Genomic DNA, 14,588 nt, shown 5'->3' with positions numbered 1-14,588 from the left:
AATGGGACAGGATGTTTTCTGACCAAGGAGAACTTAGTAAGGCCTTCAAAAATGAAATTTTGAGAGTATGTGCCTTTCAGAATAAAAGGTAAAAATAACAGGTTTAGGGATCTATGATTTTCTAAAGATATTAAGATCCTGATTAAGAAAAAAAAGAGCGGTGCATAGCATGTATAGGCAGGTAGGAGCAAATGCGATACTTATGAAGTACAAGAAATGCAGGAGAACACTTAAGAAAGATACCTGGAGGGCTAAAAGAAGGCAGGAAGTTGCCCTAACAGACAAGGTGAAGGAGAAACCTAAGAGAGTCTACAGGTATGTTAAAAACAAAAGGATTGTGAGGGACAAAATTGGTCTTCTGGATATGAGAATGGTAATGTATGCGTGGAGCCAAAAGAGATGGGGAGATCTTCAATCGACTTTTTGCATCTGCATATACTTGGGAGATGGACACAGTCTATAGAGGTGAGGCAAAGCAGCAACGAGGTCACGGACCCTATACAGGGTGATAATGTGGTTAACTGGGTCAGCAGATTTGAAGATGACACCAAGATTGGGGGTATAGTAACAGTGAGCTTGCAGCGGGGTCTGGACCAGTTGGAAAAATGGCAGATGAAAATTAGATAGCTAGATAGATACTTTATTGATCCCAAAGGAAATTACCGTGTGACGGTAGCATTACAAGTGCACAGGTATACAAATACTAGAAAAGAAGTAAGAAAGAATAAAAAAAAGTTACCTTAAATATAAGATGTATCCAAGTTCACACTGATAAGATGGTAGTGCAAGAAATACCATAATATTATACAGTAATGGGTGCACATTCACACCATCCAGATAAGAAGCGATGGTAGTATCGCACGGGGTGTCTGTGATAGCAAGGTATGGTAAACAGAGCTAAACAGAGCCTAAACCGAGCTCTGGTAAATACAGGTTAATAACAGTCTAACGGGGGGTAGGGGGTGGGGGAGGGGGTCATCACTTCCCCGGCTATAGGTTGACTCATTAAAGAGCCTAATGGCCAAGGGTAAGAATGACCTCATACAGTACTCTTTGGGGTAGTGGAATTGTCTTAGTCTATCACAAAAAATGCTCCTCTGTTCAGTCAAGGTGGCATGCAGAGGGTGAGAAACATTGTCCAGAATTGCTAGGATTTTCCGGAGGGTCCTTCATTCTAACACAGCCCCCAGTATGTCCAGTTTGACTCCTATGACAAGCCACCTTTTCCAATCAGTTTATTGAGCCTGTTGGCATCACCTATGTTGATGCCATTGCCCCAACACACCACCGCAGAAAAGATTGTACTGGTGACAACAGACTGGTAGAACATGTGAAGGAGGGGCCTGCATACACCCAAAGAACCTCAGTTTCCTCAGGAAGTAGAGGTGACTCTGGCCTTTCTTGTACGCAGCCTCTGTGTTGGTGTTCCACTTAAGTCTGTCATCCAGGTACTTGTAGGTCCTCACCACATCCACGTCCTCACCTTCAATAGTAGCAGCGAGCAGTGCAGGATTGGTCTTTCTAAAGTCCATCACTGTCTTGCTGACTTAATTCAGGCAAGTATGAGGTATTGCTCTTCAGTAGGACCAACCAGGGTAGGTCTAACAAAGAGAACGGTAGGGCACGGAGGAGTGTGGTAGAACGAAGGCATCTGCGTTTATAGGTCCATAATTCATTGAAAGTGGCATCGCAGGTAGATAGGGTCAGGCCATAAAGAAAGCTTTTGGCATACTGGCCTTCATATATCAAAGTACTGAGTACAGGAAATAGGATATTATGTAAAAGTTTCATAAGAAGTTAGTGAGACCTAATTTGGAGTTGTGTATAGTTTTGGTCACCTACTTATGGGAAAGATACAAATAAGGCTGAAAGAGCACAGAGAAAATTTACAAGGACGTTGCCCAGGGCTGGAGACCCTGAGTTATAAGGAAAGATTGAATAGGTTAAGACTATATTCCTTGACAAGTAGAAGAATGAGGAGAGATTTGATAGAGGTATACAAGATCATGAGGGGTATAGATCGGGTAAATGCAAGCAAGCTTTTTCCACTGAGGTTGGGTGGGACTACAACCAGAGGTCATGGGTTAAGGGTGAAAGGTGAAAAGTTTATGAGGAACATGAGAGGAAATGTCTTCACTCAGAGGGTCATAAGAGTGTGGAATGAGCTGCCAGTGCAAGTGGGACATGTGAGCTCAGTTTCAATGTTTAAGAGAGGTTTGGATAGGTACATGGATGGGAGGAGTATGGAGGCCTATGGTCCGGGTGCAGGTCGATGGGACTATGTAGTTTAAATAGTTCGGCATGGTCTAGATGGGCCAAAGTGCCTGTTTCTGTGCTGTCACTCTGAGTGCTGGAATGTGCTGCAGAGGAGGTGATAGAGGCAAATATAATTCGAGCATTCAAGCTGTTTTTAGATAGGCACATGACTGTGCAGGAAGTGCAAAGGTATTAACTTTGTGTAGGCAGAAAAGATGAGTTTAGGTGGGCATTGATTACTAATTAGTTTGGCACAAGATTGTAGACTGAGGGGCCTATTCGTGTGCTGTACTATTCTCTGTTCTGATGACAGTAGTCAAGAAAACCACTCGCCACAACCTTCCCAAGGTCACTTTGGCATGGATTTTGCCAGTGATGCCCAGATCTTATAAATAAATTATATATTGCTCAATATTGCTAACAGCAGCGCTGGCCTCATACATTGCTTAAAGCACCACACGTCCATCTCAGTCTTACCGAAAATCTCCAACTCCATTCTTTTGCTCCACTGTGGGCTCCCATATTACAAGCCCCACACTCAAATCTCACAGATTACTCACTCAGTCAGCTATTCGACTGAAACAGCAATACCATCTAAACATATTGTACGACTTGCATAAAAGTACATTTCTCTCTCTTGCAGAAGAATGTGGCACATAACTGTCATCAGTAAAATCTAGCCAGAGAGGGGCAGGCATGTCACCCCCACTATTTTTTAGGCAATGCCTCGTGGCAAGAACGAAGTGTTAAAAGGCGACAGGAACACTCAGATCTCATCCTCATTTTTATATCTACAAACTTTTCTGACTTAACAGCTGCCGGTGGAGTAAGCATATATCTTTTCTTGTCTTTCTCCCCTCACTACATTACTAACTTGTTGTCATTATCGATTCAGATTGCAAAGAACTGTAATCTAGTCAGGTAGCAATACTGGAGCCAAAAGAGAGAAAAACAGTCACTGGATCCTAATCTTCAAGCAGCAGCTCAGATACTGCCACTGTGTGTTTAATGTTTAGCTTAAAGGCAAATTCTGGATTTGGTACATAAAAAGAGAACAGAAATACAAGACTTGGCCCCTTGAACCAACTCCACCATTCAATAAGCTTATGGCATATCCCAGTTTTGGCCACCGCACCACTTTCTCCCCTCTACTCTTCACCCCTTTGTAGTTAAATATCTATCAATCTCCGTTGTGAATATATTCAATGACGCCAAATACACAACTCCCTAGGTTAGGGAATTACAAAGAGTGGAAACAATATTTGTGATCCAATCTCAACACACTTGTACTTTTGCTGTTGCCTGCCATCCAGCTGGAGCAGACTGCTGCCACTGGTGCTGAAATGGTGCAGCCTGCAGCAGGTGCTAATGGGCCAAGAGCTACTTGGAAATCGTCCTGCAAGATTGTCTACAATTCACTGTGGAGACTTGCTTGATGCCAGTTTGCACTGAGGTTTTCTCTGATGTGGACCCATTGGTTAAGATCACAGCCTGCCTTCCATTATGAAGTAAATGTAAAATGGAGAATTTCTTTAGGCAGGACGATGCCCACAGTCCTTCTGATGGATGGAATTGGAGGCTCTACTGATGGTCGTAAAGGGCCACATAAAGTGGTTGATTCTGCTCCAACTGTTTTTTTGGAGTTGTGGCGATCACTCTCTTGCAATGAGGATGATGGGCACCAGATCACTTGATGCTCAGAATCCACACTGCAGAATAGAGCAAAGCTGCTCAAGCTCAGTCACAAGGTGGCTGAGGAGGAGTCTGGTGAAGACATTCCCAGTGGTAGACAGCAAAGTCTTTCCCACTGTAGCTGGATTTGTCACCTTTCCTGAAGGTGTTCCAAATTATGGCAGCTCTGTGGTCCCCTGGGCAGATTCTACTGGGCAGCAATAATCCCTACCCTCCTTTGTACTTCATGCCAAACATCCTCATCCAGGCCAACATCCCCAGCATTGAAACCATCATTATATTCAGTCAGTTCTGTTAGCAAGGCGACAGCAATCCTGTGCCCGGCACCAGACTCTCAAAAGAGATGAATATTGTTATGCGAAGAAGTTCTGTCTAGGAGAGGCATTTTATTGAAGTGGAAGAATTCTAATCCACCTACGGTCTTCTACTGGCTGTCCTCCATTATGTCCTGTTTAAGTTTAGAGAAAATAAGAAGTCAGACATTTGATACATCCTTTAAATTTCAGCAAATCTGGTGACCTTTTATCCAGTATTTTCATTTAATTTGATTTATTACTCTTTCAATCTTTTTTTTTGAAGTTTTAGATTTGATCAAAAAATCTTCTTTCTTATTTTCTGGTCATATCCTCAAAATGGACTGCCCAGTCCCTTTTTTCTTGTTTCTTTTTTTATATAGTGTGGCTGGTTTTTTTTCTCTCCATTTAAAACTCAATGTTTTTTCTTCCCTCTTCATGAATTGATAAGAGGAGAATTGCTGTTTTCATTTTTTTAATTATATATTTTATACTAGCTTAACAATATGTACGATTTTGACAATATCTATCTTAATCTCGGTTTGTATTGTTACTGATACATATATTTGAGATAATTCTCCTATTGATTGTATTTATGCTCCTTTTAAATCAATAAAAAGATTAATAAAGAAAGAGAAGAAGTTCTGTCATGAGAAGAAACAACAAGATGGTCAGAGGAAAAGATTCAAGGAAGTGTGCAAAGCCACCTTGAAGTATATAGCATCCCTACTTACCCCTGGAATCTCTGGACAACAACTCCTTAAAGTGGATTCAGGATGGCATTGAGAACCTCAACTCCATGCATCAAGAACACATGGAGTTAGGGGAGGGAGCATAGTAGCTCCCTCCTGTCCCATCATTCATATCCTGCCCCATCTGTAATGCATGTTGGCCTCAGAACCAACAGGATTGGAACAGAACAGAACAGAAGCAGGTAATCTTTAATACTGCAACTCCATAAAATTCTGATTAGACCACAGTCAGAGTGTTGTGTTCAGTTCTAGCCGCCTCATTATAGAAAGGATTCAGAGATAGTTTTTTTTACACAGAGAGTGGAAAGTGCATGGAATGCACTGCCAGGGCTGGTGGTAGAGACAGATACCTTAGGGACATTTACGAGACTCTTACATAGGCACATGGATGAAAGAATAATGGAGGTCTATGTGGCAGGGAAGTGTGGAGTAGGTTAAGAGATCAGCAGAACATCGTGCCTGTTCTGTGGCATACTGTTCTATGTTCTATTTTATCTCAAGGGTGTGCCCAAGAAATAACCATGTAAGCTGCAGCACGTCAGGATTGTGAGGTCAAGTGCTGTCAGGTTCTTCCAGACAGGGCTGGAGAATGGAATTTTTTGGGAATGCTGATGGTCAGTTCAGTCCCATTGCTTGGCAACTTGGCCGTCATTGCTGCCTCTCAGCCGCCCACACTGATGTTAGAAGTTTTCATTGCTGAATAACCAGAAAGATAATCGTGAAGGCTCAAATATCAATAGCACAGCACAGGGTTGCAGAATAATTGAATAATGACCGTTGCCTGGAAACAGGGCATTGATCAGCAGGATGCTGTACAGACTCACACTGCAGAAGGAGAAGTATTTTCCACTTGTGGTACCAAACCAAGTTGATAAGTGGAGGCTTTGAGCCAATGAAAGTACCATCAATGGTGCTAAACATTGTTGAAAAGCTTAAAGTTCTGATGAGACTGTGTACTCGGTCTTCATGGTGAGGGTGCCAGCGACACAATACAGTGTACCTGATAATTTCTTTTGCTCTGTTACCACACTGTTTATGACAGTCAACTGGTGCTTTGCACAGCCAGTCTCACTACTCAGAGCAATATAGAAATAGTGTGTTCGAGCTATTGGTGCTCAGTGATGATCGCCTATCAGAAAGCAGGAACAAATACAGGTGGAACAGCTAACAAAGCTAACACACAGTGGAAGGCAAGGTCACAACCATCAATGACTTATAGCAGATACACAGCCATTAGGAGTACAGGCACCCTTTAAAGGAATGATGAAAAAGTACTGGTGAAATTCACGCTGCAGCTCTATATGTTCGAAATAGTTTCAGAGATCACCAATTTGTCTTTTACCATCTGTTATGTAGCATCAGTATGGTGCAGTCTACCGTGGAACTTGCAAATACTTCCATCAGTGGAGTGGCTGAGCTCCATCTGCAGGATTCTGTAGCACCAGTAATGACACTTCTCAGAGATGTACCACACTGAGATCATGCTGCTTCTATGCTTGAGCTGCCTGCCTCCTCTTCCTGTGGCAGGCCAAATGGTTAAGGGATTGAGTTGCTTCGCAGATGCCCCACAGTCTGCTCTGCCATGGATCTGTAGAAGTGCTGAGCTGTGGCTCGGTTACAAAGGCCAATCATGCAGTAGGAATAGAAACCCGATGCCATCTCGTGGGATGACAGCGTTCCTGGACTCATGCCATGTCCTGACTCAGTTCGTGCCAGAAGACCTGTTGGGACAGAATTCTCCAACAGCCATTTAGTTAGCAGAGTCAACAGCTGATCAGCTCAATCTTTTACAGTTGCTGCTCATGGAACCAAAGCAGCGGCTGAGCCAGAAATGTGAGATCATTTTAACTAAATCCACCTGGTAGAAAATCAGATAAGAACAGTTCATATTGGTAGTTTGAAGGAAAAATAAATTTGGTGCTCAGAATGTGTTTTCCTCTACATCAAAGTAAAATGAGCAAACATTTCATGAGGCCCTTGTATTCAGTCTATGTGGACATGCTGGACTTCCTGTTGCCTGGCACTTTAATTCTCCATCTCATCCTAACCTGTCTGTTTGTAGTCTCCTGCACAGTTACAGTCAGGCCCAATGTACATAAGCTGAGGAGCAACAGATTACCTTCTGTCTGGGATTGTTACAGCCTTTTGGAGTTAATATTGAATTCTACAATTTCAGGTCACTGTCCAGTTCTACCATCTGTAATTTTGCCCTAGCTTTTTACACCTCCTCAGGAGCTCCTTACCTGATGGGTGTTTCCTACAGCTCTAGATTTAGTAGCTATTATATTCATGTTCTGTCTTGAATTACCCTCGTTAACCTTTGAACTGGCTGATATCATCCCACTGCTTATGCTCCCATAGCACCTCTGGCTTTAGCCTATCAGAGACTTTCCTTTTGTCCTATCCATCCTTCCCCCGACCTTCTCAGCAATTTAAGCCTAATTTTTGTTCCCTCATTTCCAATTCTGGTGAACGGTCATCTCCTTTAAAAATTAATTTGGTTTATCTTTCCACTGGTGCCACATATTCTCTGAGTGTTTCCAGCATTTTCTGCTTTTATTCTATTTGGTAGAAATGCGATGGAATCAGTTTGACATGTTTCCAATTATTTTCCAATCAAGTATGGTGTAAGATCAGATCAATTTCCTGATCTTACATGGCTGGTTAGGTTAAAATTGGCCCCAATGACTGTAAATAAAATATGAGATTCAGTCAGGCAGCTAAGTAGATTGATTATTAATCTTGACTTCCTGGTGAAAATGTTCCAGCTGAAGGTTTAGATGTCATAGGAGCTCTGCTCTTTTTTGATCTATTCCTATCTACATTTGTCTACAGGAGGCCTACATGTCCCAGGCATGCAATGTGTCTTTTGCACTGCACAGTTAATCTGACATGGTAGAAAAGTCCCAGGAGGGAGGAGAAGATGGCGGCGCGACGCAGTGCGCGCGGCTGTTCCGAATGATATCGATATGTGTAACTAGGGGTGAAGTGCACAATCCAGATTTGATGGAGACAGCCGTGAGAAGCACGGAGGAACACCTGGAGTAACTTCTGAAATGCCTGCTTCACTGCCACTGCTACTGTGCAATCGAGAATCTCCTGAGATGAAGGCCCCAAATCCTTGGCTTTGTATATCGCCTTTTGCCGGGGCTGGGGTCGAAACGCTCGGCAGAGATGCTGCTCAGTGTTCAGTGTCGGACAGGTGGTTGGAGGCTCGGAGTTTTCGGACGGACTCGGAGTCGGACTGTGGTCGGATGCTTCCGGGATGCTGCATCGGCAAGTTGGCGGCGCTGGAGGTTTACTGTCTGCGTGAGATGATGGGACTTTCGAGAAACTTTGAGACTTTTACTGTGCCATGGTCTGTTCTTATCAAATTATGGTATTGCTTTGCACAGTTGTAACTATATGTTATAATTATGTGGTTTTTGTTAGTTTTTAAGTTGGTTTGTCATGTGTTTTCGTGATACTATTCTGGAAAAACATTTTATCATTTCTTAATGCATGCATTACTAAATGACAATAAAAGGGAACTGCGTGTCCTCATAACCATCATATCATCAGTTAAGCATATCAAAATAGGAAAATAACATTCAGTCCCTCATTTTTGATCTCTCATTTGATTACACTGTGCACTTACAATGAAATTAAAGAGGTAGAGTAGGAGAGATTCTGAGGAAGTTCACTCTTCATATTTTAATTTATCCTTCCTGAACAAAAAGTAATGTTTTGGGAATGGAAGTATTTCTGGTCATTAGATAATCCATCAATCTCAAAATGTTCCAAACTAACGTGACTGAAGTTGCATGTCTCGCTTGCTTGAAAATCAATGGTATACAGAAAAATACACTTAATTTATTGTATATTTGTCGAATCACAAGTTGAATTTGATATCTGAAAGATACAGATACCAGCCACGCAAGATGTCACCGCAGGGGTAGCTCGGTATTATAATAATGAGAATAATGAACATCGATAAGGAAAACACTGCTCGAAATCAGAAGGTAATTGATGAAGGTAATTTAATCACAAACAAGAGAAAACTTGCAGATGCTGGAAATCCAAGCAACACACAAAATGCTGGAGGAACTCAGCAGGCCATGCAGGATCTATGGAAAAAAGTGCAGTCGACATTTCAGGTCGAGATCTTTCTGTCAGTCCTGTCAAAGGGTCTCGGCCCAAAACATCGACTACGTTTTTTCCATGTATCCTGCCAGCCCTGCTGAGTTCCTCCAGCATTTTGTCTGTGTTGATGAAGGTCACTGATGTTTTTTGTTAGTTGTGAATGAAATGTGTCCCATCAAATTTTCCAGGAGGGTTGATGGTGGTGGGCAGTACGTACTCTGGATGAAAGTCAAATAGAATAAAAAGTGGCAAAGATGTTACGTTCTATGTGCTTAAGGATTAACTAACAGAGATAGTGCTTGTACCAAACTATCGCACAGGGTTTTTGAAAGCTGGAGGGGGAGGGGGAGATGCAAAATGATAGGAGAAGACAGGAGGGGGAGGGATAGAGCCGAGAGCTGGACAGGTGATAGGCAAAAGGGGATACGAGAAGATCATGGGACAGGAGGTCCGGGAAGAAAGACAAGGGGGGGGGTGACCCAGAGGATGGGCAAGAGGTATATTCAAAGGGACAGAGGGAGAAAAAGGAGAGTGAGAGAAAGAATGTGTGCATAAAAATGAGTAACAGATGGGGTACGAGGGGGAGGTGGGGCCTTAGCGGAAGTTAGAGAAGTCGATGTTCATGCCATCAGGTTGGAGGCTACCCAGACGGAATATAAGGTGTTGTTCCTCCAACCTGAGTGTGGCTTCATCTTTACAGTAGAGGAGGCTGTGGATAGACATGTCAGAATGGGAATGGGATGTGGAATTAAAATGCGTGGCCACTGGGAGATCCTGCTTTCTCTGGCGGACAGAGCGTAGATGTTCAGCAAAGCGGTCTCCCAGTCTGCGTCGGGTCTCACCAATATATAAAAGGCCACATCGGGAGCACCGGACGCAGTATATCACCCCAGTCGACTCACAGGTGAAGTGATGCCTCACCTGGAAGGACTGTTTGGGGCCCTGAATGGTGGTAAGGGAGGAAGTGTAAGGGCATGTGTAGCACTTGTTCCGCTTACATGGATAAGTGCCAGGAGGGAGATCAGTGGGGTGGGATGGGGGGGACGAATGGACAAGGGAGTTGTGTAGGGAGCGATCCCTGCGGAATGCAGAGAGAGGGGGGGAGGGAAAGTTGTGCTTAGTGGTGGGATCCCGTTAGAGGTGGCGGAAGTTACGGAGAATAATATGTTGGACCCGGAGGCTGGTGGGGTGGTAGGTGAGGACCAGGGGAACCCTATTCCTAGTGGGGTGGTGGGAGGATGGAGTGAGAGCAGATGTATGTGAAATGGGGGAGATGCGTTTAAGAGCAGAGTTGATAGTTAAGCAGGATCTCCCAGTGGCCACACGTTTTATTTCCACATCCCATTCCCATTCTGACATGTCTATCCACGGCCTCCTCTACTGTAAAGATGAAGCCACACTCAGGTTGGAGGAACAACACCTTATATTCCGTCTGGGTAGCCTCCAACCTGATGGCATGAACATCGAACTCTCTAACTTCCGCTAAGGCCCCACCTCCCCCTCGTACCCCATCTGTTACTCATTTTTATGCACACATTCTTTCTCTCACTCTCCTTTTTCTCTCTCTGTCCCTCTGAATATACCTCTTGCCATCCTCTGGGTCACCCCCCCCCCCTTGTCTTTCTTCCCGGACCTCCTGTCCCATGATCCTCTCGTATCCCTTTTGCCTATCACCTGTCCAGCTCTCGGCTCTATCCCTCCCCCTCCTGTCTTCTCCTATCATTTTGCATCTCCCCCTCCCCCTCCAGCTTTCAAATCCCTTACTCACTCTTCCTTCAGTTAGTCCTGACGAAGGGTCTCGGCCTGAAACATCGACTGCGCCTCTTCCTAAAGATGCTGCTTGGCCTGCTGCGTTCACCAGCAACTTTGATGTATGTTGCTTGAATTTCCAGCATCTGCAGAATTCCTGTTGTTTGCACAGGGTTTTTGTTCAATTCAATGCGTAACATCTATTTCTGTGATTTTTAACAACATTTTTCTTTAAATAATGTGATTTTTATGCGACAAAGAGAACAAACTTATTCAAATTATGTTCCTTATCTTCCACTGGTAATAAAGCATACAGAAAAAATTCTGTTTCATAGTGATGTGCTTTGAGTAAGCCTGTTCTTGACCTTCTGAGAAGAAACATTTTGGAACCTGTCTAACCAGAACTGGCAGTCCTGGCAGCAATAGTTTATTAAATGTTAATTGTTAAATTAACTACACAATTAATAAAGTGCAAGTGAATGAATATCTCTGACTGTTGAGAAACACGGTAAATGAATAAGGATTAGAAATGCACTAGATTGAGGACCAAAGGATTAGCTGATCCTCATGAGCACAGTGAAAAATTTGCTTTGTTACCTTTAATAAAGTTTGATTTTTTACAGCTTTGTTTCTGTTGTGAAAGGTTAATACAGTGGGAAATGTGAAAAAATACATTTCAAAAATTAGGAATAGGTTTAAGTTATCTTGCATTTTAAAAACAATAAATTGCAAGTAAATTAGATTAAATGAATTAGTTATGAGATTAAGTTATCAAAACAATTTAAACATTTCATAATCCCATTATACTCTCACTCAGGAGTCCAATATACCGCTAAACGTTTTGGGCTGCTATTAAAATGTGCTAAAAATGAAACTACAAATGAAATTACAGGATAAATGAAACATACAAAAATGTATTCATGAAATTGCTATCAGAATGGGCAGCAATTATAAGATAGAGCCAGGATATATCTTTTTTTAATATAAATTTAAATTGCATCATTCTGACGATTCAAATTAAATGCAGAAAAATGAAACAGTGCCATGGTAGGCCAAAACAGAAAAGAAGTTTTAGAACAATGGAATGTGTGGGACTAAGTTCTGACACAATCATAATGGACTCAATGTCTTCCTTCAGGGTGTAATATTCTAAGATCCTACAAAGGAATTGTTTCTCAAGTTATATTAAATGTTTATATGCAGTCGTAATTTAACTTAATCTGTATAGTTTACTGACATATATTGAATTTTAACTTGTTAATTTTTGATGAAGCATCTGTTTTATGTGCTGGTAAGTTGAATTACAGTTAGCTTTATGTTGAGTCAAATTGCCTCTCCATGTCAATTCAACGCATGCAAATATTGCAAGTATAATCCTGAAAGAGACAGAACGGGCCTGCCAATCATAACCGCTCACTATTTCAGCACTCAAAAGCAACTTGTGAACTGTAATTAAAAATAATTTGAGTTGTTTGCTGAAAAAGACTATCCTAACTGCAGCAATGTTTGTATGTGCTGTGTTTTCTGCTTTCATCCATGGGAAAGAACCCTGATATGACATATTTCATTTTCAAATAGCTGACAAGCATGATAGTCCAGGCTTCCAAATAAAATGTGATCTTTGAGGTGGAATGGCAGGAGATAGTTAGTTCTCATGGACAGCTACTCCAGCATTAGTGACTGTCCTTAGGAAACTGCTGCGCAACATCTCCCTCCTCATTTACCAGTGGGCAAAACAGGTATTTTCCAGCAGAGCTAAATAATTATGGGCAGATTATGGGGGTGTAATTGGTTTCTCGGAAGAGCACAAAACCGGTGCTCGTGAATCAGCAGACCATTTTACGCCCACTCTGGTTTCCTAATCCACTGAAGTAATAATGCTCACCATAGACGGTCCCTAAAAAATTCGAATGATCTCTGTCAGAGATCAATCAAGAGGACATCTGACAACTTGGAGCTGTGGTATCATCGAGCGAGCTGAATGCATTAAGGAAATCTTAAAAAGCATGAATTTTATTTAGGTTTTAAACATTATAATGAGTGACAAATCAAGACTGTGACACCCAGTCTTAAAAAATAAAGTTGAAGCTCAAATATTAAATTAACATTTTTAAATTCCATGCATTTTAGGTTTACAGTGCAATGAAATTTCATTACACAGACATATAATTAATCCATTAGGTGTTTGCTAATAGTAACTATGGCTTTGTATACCACTGAGACCTTACATAACAAAGAGCAATATTTTCAGCGTACTTTGCAGCAAGGTGAAATGATTTACCTTTTGCAGTAGAAAAGGTTACAACCAGCTCAGCCTTTGGTGGAACACTGAATCACTTTCAACAACCTTGGAGTTTCATATTGAACTATGAATACACTGAAATCACAGACCTTCAAAACAGCAATACTAGAAAATAGTTTTGCCATAATTACTCCAAAGATTTCCAGACCAGTAAGGCAGCGAGCAAAAAAAAAAAACTCGACTCAGCCAGCTCCATCATGGGTACTAGCTTTCCCCTCATTCAGGACACCTTCAAAATGCAATGCCTCAAAAAGGCAGCATTCATCATTAAGGACCCCCATCACCCAGGACATGCCCTCTTCTCATTCCTCATCAAAAAGGTGGTACAGGAGCCTGAAGACACACACTCAACATTTCAAGAACAGTTTCTTCCCCTCCACCATGAGATTTCTGAAAGGACAATGAACTCATGAACACTACCTCAGTATCTTTTCCGCCTCTTTTTGCATTACTTATTTAATTTAATTTTCCTATTTTTATAAATACTTCTTATTGTAATTTATAGCTTTTGTGTTATGTTTTGCACTGCACTGCTGCTGCACAGCAACAAATTTCACGCCATATACCAGTGATATTAAACCCAATTCCAGTTCTGAATAACTCCAAGACAAATTTCACCTTCTGTATATCTTAGAAGTTGATTCTTCAAAACTACAGGTCATTTCCGAAATAGACAATTGAACTTCTGGATTTCAATAACTTTCCTTCTCGTACATGGAGACAGCCATTGTAATCAGAAGATAATGAAGGGAATTTTAATCAAAGATGGTGGACTGATGCACCTCAGAAGGTGAAAATTTCATATCTCTGTCAGGACATTCATTAATACTTAATACTCACTTCAGAAAGAACATGGGGGCTATGTGCATCTTTTAAGCAGGCTTTTTTTGCAACTGCTAGATGGTGAGAATCCCACGCTTTGGGGTTCTAGTCAGGTTAAAAGAGGTGAGAAGGGCCAGATCCAAGCTCGTTTTCTTTGCACTGGCAGGGAAAGGTAAAAGCATCTCACCAGATCCAACAATCATACCTGCCCCAGTCAGATGCTCATGATTATACAATCCATACCACTCCCCCTCCTTCTCATTGATCCCTCCCACTGTACTGCAGTTAGATCTATCTTCCATTTCCGCTAATTAGTTCCACAGAATGTCTGATTTGATAAACCACCCACACCTGCCACACAGTCTCAATCTAACCATAACTATGCAGACCCTCACAATGACTCCCCTCACTACCACTATTGCCTTCAATTATGTGGAATCTACTCCAATCTGCCTCTCTAATGGACAACATTGTTACCTGTTGTAATGAAAATAAATGAGAAGATACCCTACATTTAATTTCCTTCCGATGTCAGACAAACTCTTTCTTCTGAGATGTCCATCTAAAATTCTTCTATCTTGCTCTCTTCCTGGCCCTGAG

The sequence above is a fragment of the Mobula hypostoma genome, chromosome 6 (genome assembly GCF_963921235.1).
Source record: "Mobula hypostoma chromosome 6, sMobHyp1.1, whole genome shotgun sequence".
Classification (NCBI taxonomy): Eukaryota; Metazoa; Chordata; class Chondrichthyes; order Myliobatiformes; family Myliobatidae; genus Mobula; species Mobula hypostoma.
Note: the sequence above shows the minus strand (reverse complement) of the source record.